General features: G+C 37.7%; 1 pseudogene; it reads right to left on the bottom strand.

Annotated features, from left to right (window-relative positions):
* Nucleotides 1–7,468: 7,468 nt before the first annotated feature.
* Nucleotides 7,469–8,365, bottom strand: LOC129024928 (mitochondrial fission factor-like; annotated as a pseudogene).
* Nucleotides 8,366–19,740: the final 11,375 nt, after the last annotated feature.

Genomic DNA, 19,740 nt, shown 5'->3' with positions numbered 1-19,740 from the left:
TTTCTAATCTGTTATTTCTAATTCTGCATGATACTCCTTGGAGTGCAACTACCACATTTCACCTATGCCATTTCCAGTGATAGACCCCACATGGGAACCAATTCCTGGCCACCACAAATAACATTGTACTGAACATTCTAACAATGCATGTCTCCTTATGGGTCTCTGTAGGAAATTATTTGGAATGTATAATGAGGAATGGAGTTGTTGGGTCATAGGACACACACACACACACACACACACAGAGAAAGACCTGATCAGTACATGTTCCCAGTATTAGTGAATGAGGTTTCCTAGGTACATCCCTGCCCATAACTGATATGATGAAGCTATTTCTGCCAGTCTAAAAGATGTGATATCTTATTGTTTTAATTTGCATTTCTCTGGTTGCTAATGATTGTGAACATCTTTTTGTATGCATTTGAGCTTTGGAGGTTTTCTGTAACTTTCCTGTTGATATATTTTTTCCATTTTAACTTTTAAAACTGTGAAGTGTAACATGCACATGGGGAAATGCATGTAAAGTAAATAAACAACTCACTAAATAGAGTTGTGTAATTGCCACCCAAATCAACAAATGGAATATTGCAAGTATCTCAGAAACTCAACTCCTATGTGTCCTCCCAGTCAGTATCCTTCCCTGCTCCCCAAAGGTAACTATCACTCTGAATTCTAAAATTATAGCTTAGTATTGCTTGTTAATGAAGTTTGCAACTCTCTTGTTCATTTTTATGTTCAGGCAGATTATTTGTTGACTTGTAAGAATTCTTCAGATGTTCCGGATGTAAGCCTTTTGTTATTTTATTGCAAATATCTTTTACTCTATGATTTCCCTTTCATTTTCTCAATGGTTTCAATGACCAAAAACTCTTAATTTTAATGTAATCTAATCAATCAACATTTTCTTTAGCAAGTGTTATTTTTTGTATGTCCTGTTAAAATCTTTCCCTATTCCAAAAGTTTTATTGTTTTGCCTTTCACATTTCACATTTAAATACACAATTCTCCTGGAACTGAATTTTATAAATTGGGTGTGGTAGACATCAAATTTTGTTTTTTAGTATAGGGATTTACAAGTTATTCAACTTCATTTTTTGAAAACGTTCCCCACGGCTCTCTGCAACTTTCACAAATAAATCAAATGCCTATAGATGTCTGTGTCTACTTCTGGGATACGTATTCTATTGGTCCATTAGAATATTCTTGTACCAATAATACTTTGTCTTTATTACCATAGCTGTATAGGTTAAAAAAAATGTTTTTAGAGACAGGGTCTCACTCTGTCACCTAGGCTGGAGTACATTCTTGACCTCCTGGGCTCAAGTAATCCTCCTGCCTCAGCCTCCCAAGTAGTTGGGACTACAGGTGCACACCTTCATGCCTGGCTAAGTTTTTCATTTTTTTGTAGAGATGGGGTCTTGCTATGTTGCTCAGGCTGGTCTCAAACTCTCCTGAAGTAATACTCCTGCCTTAGCTTCCCAAAGTGCTGGGATTACAGGTGTGAGCCAGCACGCCTGGCCGCTATATAAGTTTTGATATCCGCTAGAGCTGTTCTTTGATATTGCTTTGGATATTTTAGTACTTTGCATTTGTGTTATAAATTTTAGAATCCATTGTAAATTTTGCCAAAAATATTAGGATCTTAATTGGAAACGTAGTTAATCAATTTGGAGAGAATTGATATTCATGCTTTATAGAGTGTTCTGATATGTGAATACTGGGATCTCTCTACTGGTTTAGGTCTTTAATTTCTCAAATGTTTTAAAGTTTTCTGTGTGGAGCTTTTGCACATCATACATTAGATTCATTCCTAAGTATCTGATCTTTTGTGATGCTACTATACATGGTATCTCAAAATTTCACTTTGTAATGAATTGTCCTGGTATATAAAAATGCAGTTCGTTTTTTTGACTTCATATCCAGCAACTTTGCCAAACTTATTTGTTAATTCTAAGGTTAACTGTAGATTTTTGACTATGTACACAAATATATCTATGAATAGGTTTTCTTTCTTCCTTTCTAATCTTTATACTTCTTATTTATCTTTGTTTACTAATTGTACTGGCTAGGGCATATAGTGCAGTGTTGAATAGAGGAGTGCATAGACAGCATCTTTGTCTTATTCTCAGTCGCAAAGGGAACACTTAGCATTTCACCAGTAAGTATGACGTTTGCCCTAGGTTCTTTGTAAAAATAGGCCTTTTAAGGCAGTTTTCCTCTCTTTTGAGAGTGTTAAATTTTTTTTTCATGAGTAGATAGTGAATTTTATCAAATGCTTTTTCTGCATTTACTGAGATGATCATCTGGTTTTTGTCTCCTTTGTTTAGTTAATGTGGTGAATTGCACTGATTTTTTAAAAACAACTTTATTGAGGTATAATTTACATATATTAAAATGCACCAATTTTAAGTATATAATTCAAGAAGTTTTGATAAATATATACCCATTAGCAATCATCACAACCAAGATATAAAACAATTTATTATCCTAAAAATCCCCCTCATGTCTCTTTTAGGTCAATTCCCACTCCCCTCCCACCCCCACAAGGCACGCACTCCCACATTGGCTTTCTGAAGAGTAGGGTGAGGGCTATTATGGTGGGAAAGGCCAAATGGAAGTCATTAGAGCTGCCTCTACCTAGAAAAATAGTAAACTCGTTTTCTAGAGTTTTATGTAAATGGAATTATATATATAGCCTTATGAGTCAGGCTTCTTTCTTTTTCTTTTTTCTTTTTTTTTTTTTTTTTTTTTTTTGAGATGGAGTTTCGCTCTTGTTGCCCAGGCTGGAGTACAATGGCACGATCTCGGCTTACCGCAACCTCCGCCTCCTGAGTTCAAGTGATTCTCCTGCCTCAGCCTCCTGAGTGGCTGGGATTACAGGTATCTGCCATCATGCCTGGCTAATTTTGTATTTTTAGTAGAGACAAGGTCTCTACATGTTGGTGAGGCTGGTCTTGAACTCCTGACCTCAGGTGATCCGCCTGCCTTGGCCTCCCAAAGTGCTGGGATTATAGGCGTGAGCCACCACGCCTGGCCGAGTCAGGCTTCTTTCACTTGGCATAATGTTTCTCAGATTCATCTGTGTTTCATGAATCAGTAGTTCTTTTTTACTGCTCAGTAGTATGCTATTAAATGGATATATCACAATTTGTTTATCTATTCATCTTTTAATGGACATTTGGGTTGTTTTTAGTTTTGGCTATTGAGAATAAAGCTTTTTATGTACGTTAAATCTTTGTATAGTCATATATTTACCTTTGTCTTGGGAAAATACTTATGAGTCACAGGTAGGTATATTTTTTATTTTATAAGAAACTGCCAAACTGTTTTCCAAAGTGATTGTACCACTTTATGTTCTCACCTACAATTTATGAGTGTGCCATTTGTTCAAACATTCTTGCTGATCCTTGATATTGGCAGTCCTTAATTTTAGCTGCACTAGTGGCTATGAGTAGTATCTCATTGTGGTTTCAAATTGCACTTCCCTAATGACTAAAGATATTGACTTTCTTTCATGTGTTTATCTGCCATTCATAAGCCTTTTTTGGTTAAATATCTCTTCATATCTTTTGCCCGTTTTTAGATGGGATGTTTGTCTTCTCATTATTCAGTTTTGTTTTTATATATTCTGCATAGAGACCCTTTATTAGACATGTGTTTTGCTAATATTTTCTCCCAGCCTGTTGCATACCTGTTCTTTTTCTTTTTTTTTTTTTTTTGAGACAGAGTCTCGCACTGTCGCCCAGGCTGGAGTGCAGTGGCCCGATCTCAGCTCACTGCAAGCTCCGCCTCCTGGGTTTACACCATTCTCCTGCCTCAGCCTCCCGAGTAGCTGGGAGGTGCCCGCCACCACGCCTGGCTGATTTTTTGTATTTTTAGTAGAGACGGGGTTTCACTGTGTTAGCCAGGATGGTCTGGAACTCCTAACCTCGTGATCCGCCCGCCTCGGCCTCCCAAAGTGCTGGGATTACAGGCGTGAGCCACCACGCCCAGCGCTTGTTCTTTTTCTTAACAGTATTTGTATTAGTCTGTTTTTACACTACAATAAAGATACTACCTGAGACTGGGTAATTTATAAACAAAAGAGGTGCATCTGGCAGAATTCCCACATTGGCTCTCTGAACAGTAGAGTGAGGGCTATTATGGTGGGAAAGGCCAAATGGAAGTCATTAGAGCTGCCTCTACCTAGAAAAATAGTAAATCAAAAACAATATCACATCCCTGGAGGGATTGCGGAGATTAGTGCCACCATCAAGGACTTGAAAGGCACAGGGGTGGTGATTTCCACCACACTCCCATTCAACTCTCCTATTTGGCCTGTGCAGAAGACAGATGGATCTTCGAGAAAGACAGTGGATTATCTAAGCTTAACCAAGTGGTGACTCCAATTGCAGCTGCTGTACCAGATGTGGTTTCATTGCTTGAGCAAATTAACACATTTCCTGGTACCTGGTATGTATCCATTGCCTTGGAAAATGCCCTTTTCTCCATTCCTGTCCATAAGGCCCACCAGAGGCAATTTGCCTTTGGGTGGCAAGGCCAGCAATATGCCTTTACTGTCCTACCTCAGGGTTATATCAACTCTCCAGCTTTGTGTCGTAATCTTATTCGGAAAGAACTTGATCACTGCGCTTCCTCAAGATATCACACTGGTGGTGGGGGCGGGGCGCAGGTGGTGGTGGCAGGGAGGCCCTGGGCCTGGCCTACAAAGCCATTTTTCTCTTCTAGGCCTCTGGGCCTGTGACAAGAGGGGTTGCTAGTCTGACATGCCCTGGAGACAATTTCCCCATTGTCTTGGCTATTAACATTTGGCTCTTTCTTTCACCTGTGCAAATTTCTGCAGCCTGCTTGAATTCCTCCCCAGAAAATGCATTTTCTTTTCTACACATGGTCAGGCTGCAAATTTTCCAAACCTTTATTCTCTGCTTCCCTTTTAAACGTAAGTTCCAATTTCAAACCCTCTCTTTATGAATGCACATGACTGAATGTTTTCAGAATCAGCCAGGTCAACTCTTGAATGCTTTGCTGCTTGGAAATTTCTTCCACCAGATACCCTAAATCATCTCTCTCAAGTTCAAAGTTCCACAGATCTCTAGAGCAGGGGCAAAATGCTGCCAGTCTCATTGCTAAAGCATAGCAAGAGTGACCTTTGCTCCAGTTCCCAATAAGTTTCTCATCTCTATCTGAGACTACCTCAATCTGGACTTCATTGTCCACATCGCTATCAGTATTTTGGTCAAAACCATTCAACAAGTCTCTAGGAAGTTCCAAACTTTCCCACATCTTCCTGTCTTCTTCCGAGCCCTCCAAACTGTTCCAACCTCTGCCTGTTACCAAGCTCCAAAGTCGCTTCCACATTTTCAGGTTATCTTTATAGCAGTACCCGACTCTGCCAGTACCAATTCTCTGTATTAGTCCATTTTCACACTGCTATAAAGATGTTACCCAAGACTGGGTAATTTATAAACAAAAGAGGTTTGAGTCACAGTTCCACATGGCTGCGGAGGACGCAGGAAACTTACCATCATGGCAGAAGGCAAAGGGGAAGCAAGGCACATTTTACATGGCAGCAGGAGAGCAAGAGCGCAGGGGAAACTGCCAAACACTTTTAAAGCATCAGATCTTATGAGAACTCACTCACTATCACAAGAACAGCCTGGGGGAAACCGCGCCCATGATCCAATCACCTCCCACTAGTTCCCCCCCTTGACCCATGGGGATTATAATTGGAGATGAGATTTGGAGCCAAACATATTAATGTTGTTCAAAGAAAAGAAGTTTTTGACATCTAATTTATCTACTTTTTAAAAAATTCTTTAGATTTTTTTAAAAATTTATTTTTAATTGACTAATAATTGTGTATATGTGATTCAGTGTGGTGTTTTGGTATATGTTTGCAATATGGAATGATTAAATTAAGCTAATTAACAAACCTATCACCTCAAATACTTACCTTTCTGTGGTGAAAACATTTAAAATCTACTATTGCGGCTATTTTTAAATATGCAATCTATTATTATTTATTATAGTCACCATTCTGTACAATAGATTACTAAAGCTTATTCCTCCTGTCTAACTGAAAGTTTGATAAGCTTCTTCCATTTTCTCATCCACTCCCATTCTGAGCCTCTTGTAACCATCATTCTGCTCTCTACTTCTGTGAGTTCACCTCTTTTAGATTCACTTATAAGTGAGATCATGTGGTATTTGTCTTTCTGTGCCTTGCGTATTTCATTTAACATAATGTCCTCCAGGTTTATCTATATTGTTGAAAATGATACAATTTCCCTCTTTTAAAGGCTGAATTGTATTCCATTTTGTATCTATACTACATTTTTAAATTGTTTTACTTTTAAGAGTACCATGCTTTTTATATCTTATTAAGGAAATCTTTTGTTTCCTTATAGATTATTCATAATTTTAGCTTTTATTTGAGGTTTATGGTGCATTTCTAATTAATTTTTGTGTATAGTATAAAATAAGGGTTGAAATTCTTTTTATTTCCATGTAGCGTTCTAATTTTTTTAGCACCATTTCCTGAAAAGACTATCCTATTCCTACTTAATTACATTGCTCTCTTTTAAGAAAATAAATTAACCATATATGCATGGGTCTATTTCTATTCTATTGATAGGTATGTCTGTCCTCATGCCAATATCACACAATCTTGATTACTAAAGACTAAAGCTTTATAATAAGACTTGAAGTCAGTAGTTTAAGTCCATCAACTTTATTCTTCTTTTTCAAACCTTATTTGGTTTTATTTTTTGATTGACAGTTTATTAAATATACTACATTTGTACTTAATGCTGTAGTTTTAAAAATTATTCACACATAGGCTTAGTAAAAATGCACTTTATAGAAAACCAACTGCAAGACCGAAATGAAAATAAGAACACACATATTGCACACATATTAGATAAACTGCTGAAATGTTATGAATTAATTTAACCTGTACATGTGCTTAATGAAGGTGATCATGAAATATTAGGTGGTTTGATTTACTTAAATCTGACACCAGACCGTGACTTCAAAAGTGTTAATGTTGAAATGTAGGTGCAAAACCATCTATTAACAAAATCATTTAATCTATTAGTCTTTGAAAAACAGAATAAAACATGGTTTCTCTTTTAAAGATACTTTTCTAAATCCATTCTCTATGCACTCTTTCTCCCATTCAAAGAGTTAGTTGTGCAGACTGATGAGGCAAAAAATCAATTCCTTTTAAGAAAATCCCAACAAACTAGAGCCTACTTACAAAACATGCAAAGGGAGAATTTTAAGTAGGTATTACTGCAGAACTGGTTAAAAGTGTATACAGCTGAGTGACAGAATATACCTTTCCTCTGACAATATAGGTCCTTCCCCCCTTCTCTCTGGAAGAAACACATCATCAGGGCATGGACTATATAACGGCATAAAATGCAAAGACAGAAATAAAGAAGTTTGCAAGTTCTCTATATTTCTAGCTGTTGAGGCAGTATGTTTAAGAGCTGAAGTTACCTCTAGCGGCGAAACCAGAGCCAGCTATTAAGCAGCCACAATCCTATGGTAATTGAATACATGACCATTTCTCTCTTGGCACGTTCTTTGTTCTCCTCTTCTAGATGTTGCAAGCGTCTATTTAGTTTGATTATCTGTCGTCTTAACGAAGCTGCATCTGCAACAGTCATGTCATCCGAAGTTCCTTCACTTGTATCTATGTTTGAAGTGCCATACCTGATGTTGTCACGATGCAGATTAGAAGTGGTAGCAGCAGACCTGCCATACTGCACATGTCTGCGATTTTCACCCATCTCATCCACGATATGCTGGTAAGCCCTGCGAGTAGAAGACTGGATAAATGACAGAATGCCATGAACAGAGGAAAGATTAGTTCTATTTTCGGGTAACATGTTGGGAACACAGCTTCTTATGGTGATGGTGTCACGATGAAATCACTCCTGATCAACGTCTATTTTGGCCAACAACATTTTCACTCAAAGAGCAGTCTCTTTTTAGCTTGCCAAATGCACAGATTTCTTCATTTTGAAGGGTTGAAGGAGGTCTTTCTAAATCCTGAAAATCTGGTGGTCTTCCACTTAAAGTACATGAAGCGGTGGTTTTAGTGCCAGAGGTTTAAAGGGAGTTGACTGAATAAGGTCAAGATCCACTGGTCTTCAAAACAGAATGTCTCCATTGTTCTCTGCTGTAACAATCCTCTCTAGAACCTGCATCATCACATTCTCATTTAGAACTCCTTTTTGGAATTCTTGTTCCAGGTCACCATTTGACGGTGCTGACTTAATTTTTCTGGGACCCTCATTTGCTGACTAATATCTTTATTGTATTCCATTTCATACTGAAATTGACTAATTTCTTCCATCTAGAGAAGGAAGTGCTTCCCTACTCACCAAATATGTACCAGCTACTACTTGCTATTTGGCACTATCTGCTCCCGTGCTTCATATTAAATGCTTTAATTTCATTCAAAGTGCATGTGCTGGGTTTAGAGCCACTTTTGTTCCTCTGGTCCTGTAGAGAGCTCCCAGTGAGGGCTGCCAGGGTGGGTGCTCTCAGAGGCCATTAGCAAAATGCAGGAAAGAGCTAGGACAAAGCACCTGTCAGGTTGGCCGGTGGCAGACTAGGAGAGCCTCATTTGGTTATTTTAGATACTTTATATTTTCATATAAATTTTACAATAAGGTTTCCAACTTTTATGAAACAACTTGGTGGAATTTAGATTGCGATTACATAAAATGTGTCATCTATCTATCTATCATCTATCTATCTATCTATCTATCTATCATCTATCTATCTAGATATCCCTCTCTCCACCTCTACTGACTACTCACTACTCACTATGACTACTTTTTCTTTACTGCATAACTGTGTTTCTCCTGGAATAAATAATTTTTTTGTTTCTTTTGTTTCCTTAGTTTTCTATGTATTTACACATACTTTTGCTTCCAGACTCTTCTTCATTCCTTCTCTCAATAAATTTGAATACATTAGATATTCCATCAGTTTTGTCTTTTTAAAGAGAAATCTCTCTTAACAAACCTCTGATCAGATTAAATATAGACAGCTTGCTCCCTAGGCCTGTTGAACACTGTCATCCTGTAATCTCCCTTTGCCACCATCTTGGGCATTTTTTTTTTTTTTTTTTTGCCACCTTCTTGACTTGGTTCCCCTGTTGCCTTATATCTTCCTCTTCCTTGGTTTACCAACTTTCTTAGTGAGCACATACTCTAGTAGTTTCCCCAGAAAGAGGGCACGGGAGGTAAAAATTTTAAGACTATATATATATATATATATAGTCTTAAAAAAAAAATATATATATATATATATTTTTTTTTTTTTTGAGACAGAGTCTTTCTCTGTCTCCCAGGCTGGAGTACAGTGGCACGTTCTTGGCTCACTGCAACCTCTGCCTCCTGGGTTCAAGCGATTCTCCTGCCTCAGCCTCCTGAGTAGCTAGGATTACAGGCATGAGCCACCACACCTGGCTAATTTTGCAATTTTTTAGTAGAGACGGGGTTTCACTCTGTTGGCCAGGCTGGTCTCGAACTCCTCACCTCAGGTGATCCACTGCCTTGGCCTTCCAAAGTGCTGGGATTACAGGCGTGAGTCACCGTACCTGGCCTTCCTTCGAATTTTGATCGCATTGTTCTATTGTTTTCTAGCTTCCGGCATTGCTGTGGAAAAATAAAATACCACAATCATTTATTGTCCTTTATATAAAAGCTGAGTTTTTGCTGTTGCTGTTTCATCTCTTTCTCTTTAGAAAAACCTTTTATTTGACCTAAGCAATGTAAAACTGCCTTGATGTAGCTCTATCTTCCTTCTTTGTAATGAGCCCTTTCAAATTGGAAATTCAAGTTTTTCCATTTTTGGGAAGATTCTGGAAATCGTTTTGTTGCTGATGTCTTCCTGTTTTTCCGTCTTATGTTTGTGGCCACAGGAACAGAAGAGAGGGACAGCTGTTGCTCTTTGCCATAAGTCTTATAGACCTATTTGCCTCTTAAACTATCTACATTGCATCATGACTTCAAGAAAACTAAATTATAAATAAGAAAAGCAACCAAAACTTAAAAAAATTTGTAAAGTTTAGGAACTCATAAGTATAGCTCAGCAAATGATTTTAGTTACTTTAATTTTCTTCTGCAAAATTAACACAGGTTATTCAGATTAGTATCTTCTGAATGGATTCTTATTTTTTCCTTCATTTTTAATTCTTTATACTTTTTGCTCTATTTTCTGAGATGCTTTCCAAACTCGTATTGAATTTTTATATTATTGCCAACGGCTCTTCAACTTTTTGTGTATTCCAAATGTTCCTTCCTCATACCATATTGTTCTAGTTTCATGGATACAATATCTTATCTCTCAGAAGATATAAGTAATCCTTTTAAAAGTTTTCTTCTCTCTCCAAAGTTTGTTTCCTGTTTCTTTTCTTTTCTTTCTGGTTGTTTTGTTCACTTTGTTTCATATTTCTCATATCTGATGACCCTTGACTGTCTGAATATATTATACAGCTTTGTACAAATGAGAAGGGTTTTTCAATTGTGGGAGACACTATAATGTGATTTGCCTGATCTATTTCATTAGAAAATCCCTAATGCCAATATCTCTTCCCCCCCCAGCACCCCAACCCCCGCCTCCCACCCAATTGGTCAGGTTCCAAAATGAAGACCTTTACAATAGCTTATGAGCATTTGGGAAACTGAAAGAGATGAGAAAGCTGACTGTGCCAACATTTAATAGGCAAATGTCCCCCTCTCTATAATCAACTGTGCCTGGTGTACCTTAGTCCAAAGACCCGCTGTCCTCATTCACTACAAGAAATAAACCTTCAGTCTCCTGTTAGGATGAAGTAGGATCAGTCTCGACTGCTTGGAGTGGAGGAGGCACTTTGGGACCCCAATTCTTCTTAAACAGATTTTCAGTGAAATCTCCTGTTTTTAGCCTTACTTTAACCAGCATTTCTACAGCTGCCACCAATTCCTAAGCTGTTAGGAAAAAGTTCTGAGGTACAAACTGGGTTGTTTCTGGTTTTCCTGCTGCTGGCTTAGAATTCAGCTGAGTTGAGCCTTTTAGGTCAGTTACCATCTATCCATCTGTTTTCTGGCTTCCATAAATTTATTACTGTTGTCTTCTCTCTCTTCTCTTTGTTCTTGTGACTCTATGACAGATGTAAATGTGTTTGTTCAGTTGGTCATTGTTATTCAGAACAGTGCCCTCCTTTTAACTTAAATTCATGATAATATTCATGTGTTTTCTAATGCACTTGTTTCCTCCCATTGTTCCTGCTGTCCCTCTTTCACCTCAGTGTAGCCATATATTTAAGTGTTAAACCTCATTCACGATAGCCACATAATGTTATAAATGACAGTTGCAGAATCCAGTGCAGCTGTAGGAAGAAACCATACATGCACACATAGGTTAGATTAAACTCCTGGCTTATTTAGGCAGGGATATAGAATCTTCTTGGAAACAAGGTAGCTACCTTTCCACTGCCTGTGCTAGCATCTCTTGGAAGCTTCCATTAACATTTAACATGGAAAGCTGGGTTTTTCTTTTGTTTTTTTGATCTGAGGAATTCATTTTTTGACTATGTCACAGTACCATCAAGGAAGCATTTACACAGATAATGTTTGCCCTTAGAAGACAATATTTAGATATATTCTGGAACATTAAAGACAATCTAGAGGGTAAATGGGCTAATGATTCTTTAGCTATACTCAGTGTCAGCAAGATTTATGCTTATTTAAAGGATAAAACAGAATGAGTGCCCAGAAGTCCCTGGATAATCTCTGTATCCTTCTTCTCAGTGTCCTGGAAAGCCTTTTTCCCCGTTAGTCCATGCACAGGTTTAATACAATATCTGTTTTTTTTTTTTTCTGGGGTGGCTCCGATCCTGTTTTTGGTCAAAGGATCATCTAGCATTAAATTTTAAAACAATTTCCCAAATTTGCGACTTGGTGTTGATGGAATATGGCAATGTTGATGTCCAGAGGAATCTTGGTATAGAAGCCATTTATCGCTCTTGCAACCATTAATTTTATCTGTGACATCACACTTTTTTAGTCCTAAGCAATTATTGACCCATGTAAGCGATGCAGAAACTTTCAGTTTTAAAGAGTATGCCTTCACACTTGATATTCTGCCAAATGGTCTTTCTCCCAGGAATACATTTTAGTTTTATGTATTGGAGCACAGTAGGACTCTGTTTAGTATGGGTTGGTCTAGTTATAGAAGCTTCAAAAAATGTCATAAGGTGCTGGAGACCTTCGTGTGGTCTTATAGAAGGTGCTGCAAAGGCTGCAGTGATTAGTACAGCCTACTTTTGGAAAACATTTTTTTTTTCTTTTTTTTAGCATCTAAATGGCAAATATAAGTGAGTTCAAAAAGACCTATAGGCCAGGCACTGTGGCTCACACCTGTAATCCCAGCACTTTGGGAGGCTGAGATGGGGGGATCACTTGATGTTAGGAGTTCAAGACCAGCCTGGCCAATGTGGCAATAACCTGTCTCTACTAAAAAACACAAAAATTAGCTGGGCGCTGTGGTGAATGCCTGTAATATCAGCTACTTGGGAGGCTGAGGTGGGAGGACTGCTTGAACCTGGGAGGCAGAGGCTGCAGTTAGCCAAGATCACACCACTGCACTCCAGCCTGGGCCACATAGTGAAACTCTGTGTCATAAGAAAAAGACCTGTAATTAGAAATAAAGTGATTTTTTTCTATTTCTGTAAAGAATATCCTTACTATTTTGATAAGGATTGCATTGAATCTGCTTTGGCTAGTGTGGACATTTTAACAATTTTAACAATATTAACAATATTAATTAATTAACAATATTAATTCTTCCAATCAATGGGCATGGGATATCTTTCCATTTATTTGTGTACTTTTCAATTTCTTTTATCAGTATTTTAAAGTTTCCATTGTGGAAATATTTAACCTTCTTGGTTAAATTTACTCCTAGGTATTTCATTTTTTTGTAGCTATTGTAAATGGAATTGTTTTCTTGATTTCTTTTTCAGAAAGGCTGCTCTCTCTATATATATATATTCAGATATATGCTATCTATTAATCTAATATTATTAATGTTGATTTTGTATTCTGCAACTTTATTGAATTCATTTATTAGTTCTAACAGTTTTTTTTTTGGTGGAGTCTTTAGGGTTTTCTATTTATAAGATCATGTCATCTGCAAACCGGAATAGTTTCACTTCCTCCTTTCCAACTTGGATGCGTTTTATTTCTTTCTCTGGCCTAATTGTTCTGGTTAGGACTTCCAGGACTACATTGAATAGAAGTGGTGAAAATGGGAGTCCTTATCTTGTTCCAGATCTTGGAGGAAAAGCTTTCAACTTTTTCCAGTTCAATATGATGTTCACTATGGGTTTGTCAAATAAGGTCATTATTATGTTGAGGCATATTTCTTCTTTACCTAATTGGTTGAGAGTTTTTATTATGAAAGGGTGTTGAATTTTGTCAAATGCTTTTTCTGCATCTCTCGAAATGATCGTATGGCTTTTGTTGTATGGAACCACAAAACAACCCAAATAGCCAAAGCAATCTTGAACAAAAAAAAAAAAACTGGAGGTATCACACTACCTGACTTCAAAATATACTATAATGCTATAATAACCAAAACAGCTTGGTACTGGCATAAAAAATAGACACATTGACCAAACGAACCAGAATAGAGAGCCCATGAAAAAATTTACACATTTACAGCCAACTGATATTTGACAAAGGTGTCAAGAATACACACTGGAGAAAGGACAGTCTTTTCAATAAATGTGTTGGGAAAACTGGATATTCACATGCAAAACAATGTTATTAGGTCTTTATTTCTCATCATATGCAGAAATCAACTCAAAATGGCTGCATGTTATTTTATGGTGTATATGTACCACATTTTCTTTATCCAGTCTACCATTGATGAGCACCTGGGTTGATTCCATGTCTTTGCTATAATGAATAGTACAATAATGAACACATGAGTGCATGTGTCTTTTTGGTAGAATGATTTTTTGGGTGGGCGGTATATACACAGTAATGGGATTGTGGGGTCTATGCAGCCATAAAAAAGAATGAAATCATGTTCATTACAGCAACATGCATAGAGCTGCAGGCCATAATCCTAAGCAAATTAATGCAGGAACAGAACACCAAATATTGCATTTTGTCACTTATAAGTGGGAGCTAAACATTGAGCGCACATGGACATAAATGTGGGAAAAATAAACACTGTGGACTATTAGAGGGTGGAGGGAGGAGGTGGGTTTACAAACTATCTATTGGATACTATGCTTACTACCTGGGTGATGGGATCCGTACTCCACACCTCAGCATCACGCAATATTCCCATGTAACAAATCTGCACATGTACCCCCGTATCTAAAATAAGAGTTGAAATAAAAAAGAAAAAAAATGTGAAGAAATAAACACAAAATGGATTAGACTTAACGGCAAAACCTGAAACTACGGAACTACTAAAATAAACAGGGGAAATCCTTCATGACATGGATATAGACAATGATTTTTTGGATAAGACCTCAAAAGCACAGGCAACAAAAGCAAAATTGGACAAATGGAACTATATTAAACTAAAAAGCTTCTTCATAACAAAAGAAACAATCAGCAGAGTGAAGATATAACCTATAGAATGGGAAAGGATACTGGCAAACTATACAAACTACGGGGGTTAATGTCCAAAATATGTAAGGAACTCAACTCAAAAGCAAGACAACAAATAACACTATTAAAAATTGGCAAAATACCTGAATAGACACTCTGTAAAGAAGATATACAAGGGGCCAACAGGTATATAAAAAATGCTCAACATTGCTACTCATCAGTGAAATGCAAATCAAAACCACAATGAGATATCGCTTTATACCTGTTAGAATGACTATTATCAGAAAGTGTTGGTGTGGGTGTGGAGAAAAGGTAACTCTTACACACTGTTGGTGTGAATGTAAATTAGTACAGCCTTGATGAGAAACAGCATTGAGGCTCCTCAAAAAACTAAAGAGAACTACCATATGATCCAGCAATCCCACCACTGGGTATATATCTAAAGTAAATAATATCAGTATATCAAAAAGACATCTCCACTCCCATGTTTACCAGTATTCACAATAGCCAAGACATAGAATCAACCTGAGTTCCCATCAACAGATAAGTGGATTAAAAAAGTGAAATATGTATATGTACATATGTACACATATATGCATATACACATATATGTGTATATACATATCTACATATATGTGTCTATATATACATATATACACACACACATGCACACATGCCTTTTATGACAACATGAATGAAACTGGAAGACATAATGTAAGTAAAATAAGCCAAGCACAGGAAGATAAATACTGCATGATCTCACTCATATGTGGCATCTAATAAAGCTGATCTCACAGAAGAGGAGAGTAGAATGGTGGTTACCAGGGGCTTGGGTGATTGCTGGGTAGGGGGAATTGTTGGTCAAAGGATATACAATCACAGACAGGAGGAGCAAAAAAATTGTACAGAATGGACAAATATATAGAAATGGAAACTAGACAAGAGACTGCCTGGGGTTAGGGGTTGGAGGGGAGAGGATAGAAGGGAGTGGAGAGAAATGGGGAATGACTACTAATAGTTATGGAGCTTCTTTATTAGATAATGAAAATGTCCTAAATTTGATTATGTTGATGGTTGCACAGCTCTGTGACCATACTAAAAACCATTGGATTGTACATTTTAAATGAGTGAATTGTATAATATGTGAATTATATCTCAATAAAGCTGTTGAAAAAGAAAGTGAGAGTGTTTCATCAAGGTATAAATAGCTAAATAACCTACATTTATTCATAAAATAAAGCAATATGATAAGTGTGACCAATCTATGACTGAATGTTGTCTTTTTTTAAATTGCCACTTAGAATTTCTGTTTAAATAAAGTATCTTTTTTCCTCTTTGGTGCAGAGATGATAAATCCAGACATTTTTGCCCCAGCAGAGCTTAGTGAGCCTTAGCCATTGCGAAAGCAGCCACCAAAGGGGATTTCACCCATGAGCCAAGGAAAGCTGAGCTCTCACGCCCTCAATTTTATTCCTTGCTCTGAAATTTCCTTTAGCAAGTTTATGTGTCTTACACATTTGGCAGTAGAGTCAAAGTTAAATAATCAACAGTATTATGAGGTCTTGAGGTATTTAGTCCTTTTTGCAAATTGGATTTTTCTCATTTGAACGCTCAGCTCAGATTCAAGGAGTTCAGTCTAAGTCTGTGCTCTCACATTAAGGAATAAGCAAAGTTCATTCTCATGTTGTTCTTTTCTACAGGATGGCTGTTACTAAGTTAATATAACTCTTATTTTTTCTTTTTTTTGGGACAGACGCTCACTCTGTCACCCAGGCTAGAGTACAGTGGTGCGATCTCAGCTCACTGCAACCTCCGCCTCCCGGGTTCAAGCAATTCTCCTGCCTCAGCCTCCCGAGGAGCTGGGATTACAGGCGCCCGCCACCACATCCGGCTAATTTATATATATATTTAGTAGAGATGAGGTTTCACCTTGTTTGCCAGGATGGTCTCGAACTCCTGGCCTCAAGTGATCCACCCACCTTGGCCTCCCAAAGTGCTGGGATTACAGGTATGAGTCACCATGCCAGGCCAAGTTAATATAATTCTTTTTTTTTTTTTTTAACAACTAGTATTATATGTTTTAAGAGACTGAATCAGAAATGTAAGAAAACCCTCTCAAATCCATGTTTTTCAAACTTTTTAAAGAGAACAAACCCAGACTCAAATTTCAAGATGACATTTTTTAAAAGACTGCACAAACTACATTTTTCTGCTGCTCTATAAGAGGATTTTTTGTAACTTCTTAATGCCTGTTACGTGGCTCACATGGCTCTTGGCCAAAGTTACCGTTTGGGCTTATACTTCATCTCTTGTAGAAATATTCTTACCCGCCTTTTCAGTGCCTGATCCACACATGGCCTATGATTAATCACTATTCACATTTTAATTAGTTCCAAGACTAAACATAGAATTGAAGAAAATGTTTAACCTGTAACATATATATCCCAGTTGATGGTGTGCATTTCCAAAGTTGTATATCATATTAAGAAAAGACCTGAATGAAAAGGCAAAAATGGATTTTGTTTTCTCTTTTGAGATGGAGTCTCACTCTGTCACCCAGGCTGGAATGCAGTGGCGTGATCACAGCTCATGGCAGCCTCCACCTCCCGGGTTCAAGCGATCCTCCTGCCTCAACCTCCCGAGTAGCTGGGATTACAGGTACCCACCACCATGCCCGGCTAACTTTTAAATTTTTAGTAGAGAAGGGGTTTCACTATGTTGGCCAGGCTGGTCTTGAACTCCTGACCTCAGGTGATCCACCCGCCTCGGCCTCTCAAAGTGCTGAGATTACAGGTGTGAGCCACTGCACCCGGCCAAAAATGGAATAAAAAAAAAATTAAATCCTGATGCCATTCGCTGGAAGATTTATGGCTTTAAAAATTCCCTCTATAGTCATTTGACAAGCAATTTTCTCTCTGGTCTGCATCGCACGTGCTTAAGATATGTTTAGAGTCAGGTGGGCGGATCACGAGGTCAGGAGATCAAGAACACGGTGAAACCCCGTCTCTACTAAAAATACAAAAAATTAGCTGGGCGTGGTGGCGGGCGCCTGTAGTCCCAGCTACTTGGGAGGCTGAGGCAGGAGAATGGCGTGAACCCAGGAGGCGGAGCTTGCAGTGAGCCGAGATTGCACCACTGTACTCCAGCTTGGGCAACAGAGCAAGACTCCATCTCAAAAAAAAAAAAAAAAAGATATGTTTAGAGTCTTCGTGCTCCTTTCCAATATTACAAGGACTCAGTTGTGTTGGTTTGTCTCTTTAAGGTCCTATTTTCCAAACAACCTCATAGCTGGGAAGAAACTAAAAAAATTGAAGTCTTAAACATATTTTATAAGTTTCTTTTAAAGCATACTATCTTCTCAAACTCTTATAGGTCCAGAGATGCCAGCAATTTATAGTAATAGATAATCTCCCTCATTTTACAGATGAAGGCACTGAATCCCAGCTAGTAAGCCAAGATATGTATCTGCTTTTGGCAAAACAACTTTAAAGGATATAAGCTATAGCATGAATGTATCAAACCAATATGGCAGTGAAGCTCTAATTTTGAATTATTTTTTAGCACACAATAAATGTGAAAAAAAAATTATACACACACACATATATGTATATGCATATGTATATGTATATGTATATGTATATGTATATGTATATGTATATATATTTGAGTTTCAGAAGAGGCTTAACTGAACTCTGAACATTCCTAGTCTACATTCTTAAGAGTAATACCAACCAATGAATATGAGGTTTGAATACTACCCAAATTTTGTAAAGAACTTGCTTTGAGAATTCAATTCTGCAGACATTTATTAATGGCTGCCATGTGCAAGGCACAGTGTCAGATGCTAAGGAGGCGTTGCATTTCCTTTAACAAACAATCCCAAAATCTCAATAACTAAACACTTAGGTCACAGTCCAATGCAGTTAGCAAGTGTTGGCAGGATGACGGTGTGATCCAGGCTTTATCCAGTCTGGTGGCTCCATGTGACAGACTAGTTAGATTCTCACCAAACCCAGCCAGTGTTGAAGATGGCAGAGTAAATTAGTTAAGGTAAGTTATACGCAATGGTATGCTGAGGCAGGTTTGTACAGGTTCACAAGAGCCACTGATTAGCATCTCTTTCCAACTCCAAGTTCAGTAAATGTTGAATAAATGATCACTTTGGTAGCTTGAAAACAGCCATGGTGGAAGTGTTTACATCACAGAAATCAACAAACACTACAAATAGGAGTTTTGTGTTTTGTTTTATTTTGTTTCATTTGAACATCCAGTTAGTAAACATTTACCAACACATGAGTGGTTATATGATCTGCTGTTACAAACAATCCCCATATGTCAGTGACTTGATATAATAAATTTTTATTTCTCCCTCACATCACTATGTAATGCCAGCTGACAGTGGAGACTCTGCTCCAGGCAATAAGTCAGGCATCAAACTCTTTTCACTGGGGCTCCACTATCTTCACATGGATTCATAGTCATCTGGGGATATCTGCTTACAGAGAGGGTAGGTAGAGAGAACATAGAGAAGGCTCACCACCTCTTAACTGCCTCAAAGTGACACATCACTTCCACACACTCTAGTAATGAGAACTAACCACAGGGCCCTATCTGGATGTGAGAGAGACAACAAATGTTTGACAATGAAGTGTAGCAAAAGAAGTAACACTGTAAAGGGATTGAAGGGCTGAGAAAATGTTTTTTTTCCCTAGATTCAGAAAGACCTGGATTCAGGAAGTACTCATTATGTCGAACAAATCCTGCTCATGGGACGTAAAGCTGACCATTCCATTGATAAAAGAAAGTCATAAGATCAGCCCATATTCAAAGGGAGGGGAAAGAAATGCCACTTCTCGATGGGAGAAGTGTATCAAGGAAGGAGCACATTGCAAAAGGGCATGGATACAGGAAGACATGACTAATGGGAAGACATTTTTATTTATTTATTTATTTTTTATTTTATTATTATTATTATTATTATACTTTAGGTTTTATGGTACATGTGCACAATGTGCAGGTAAGTTACATATGTATACATGTGCCATGCTGGTGCACTGCACCCACTAACTCGTCATCTAGCATTAGGTATATCTCCCAATGCTATCCC

Source organism: Pongo pygmaeus, chromosome X (genome assembly GCF_028885625.2).
Source record: "Pongo pygmaeus isolate AG05252 chromosome X, NHGRI_mPonPyg2-v2.0_pri, whole genome shotgun sequence".
NCBI lineage: Eukaryota > Metazoa > Chordata > Mammalia > Primates > Hominidae > Pongo > Pongo pygmaeus.
The sequence above is the reverse complement of the archived record's forward strand: the minus strand, read 5'-3'. Positions and strand labels throughout refer to the sequence as shown.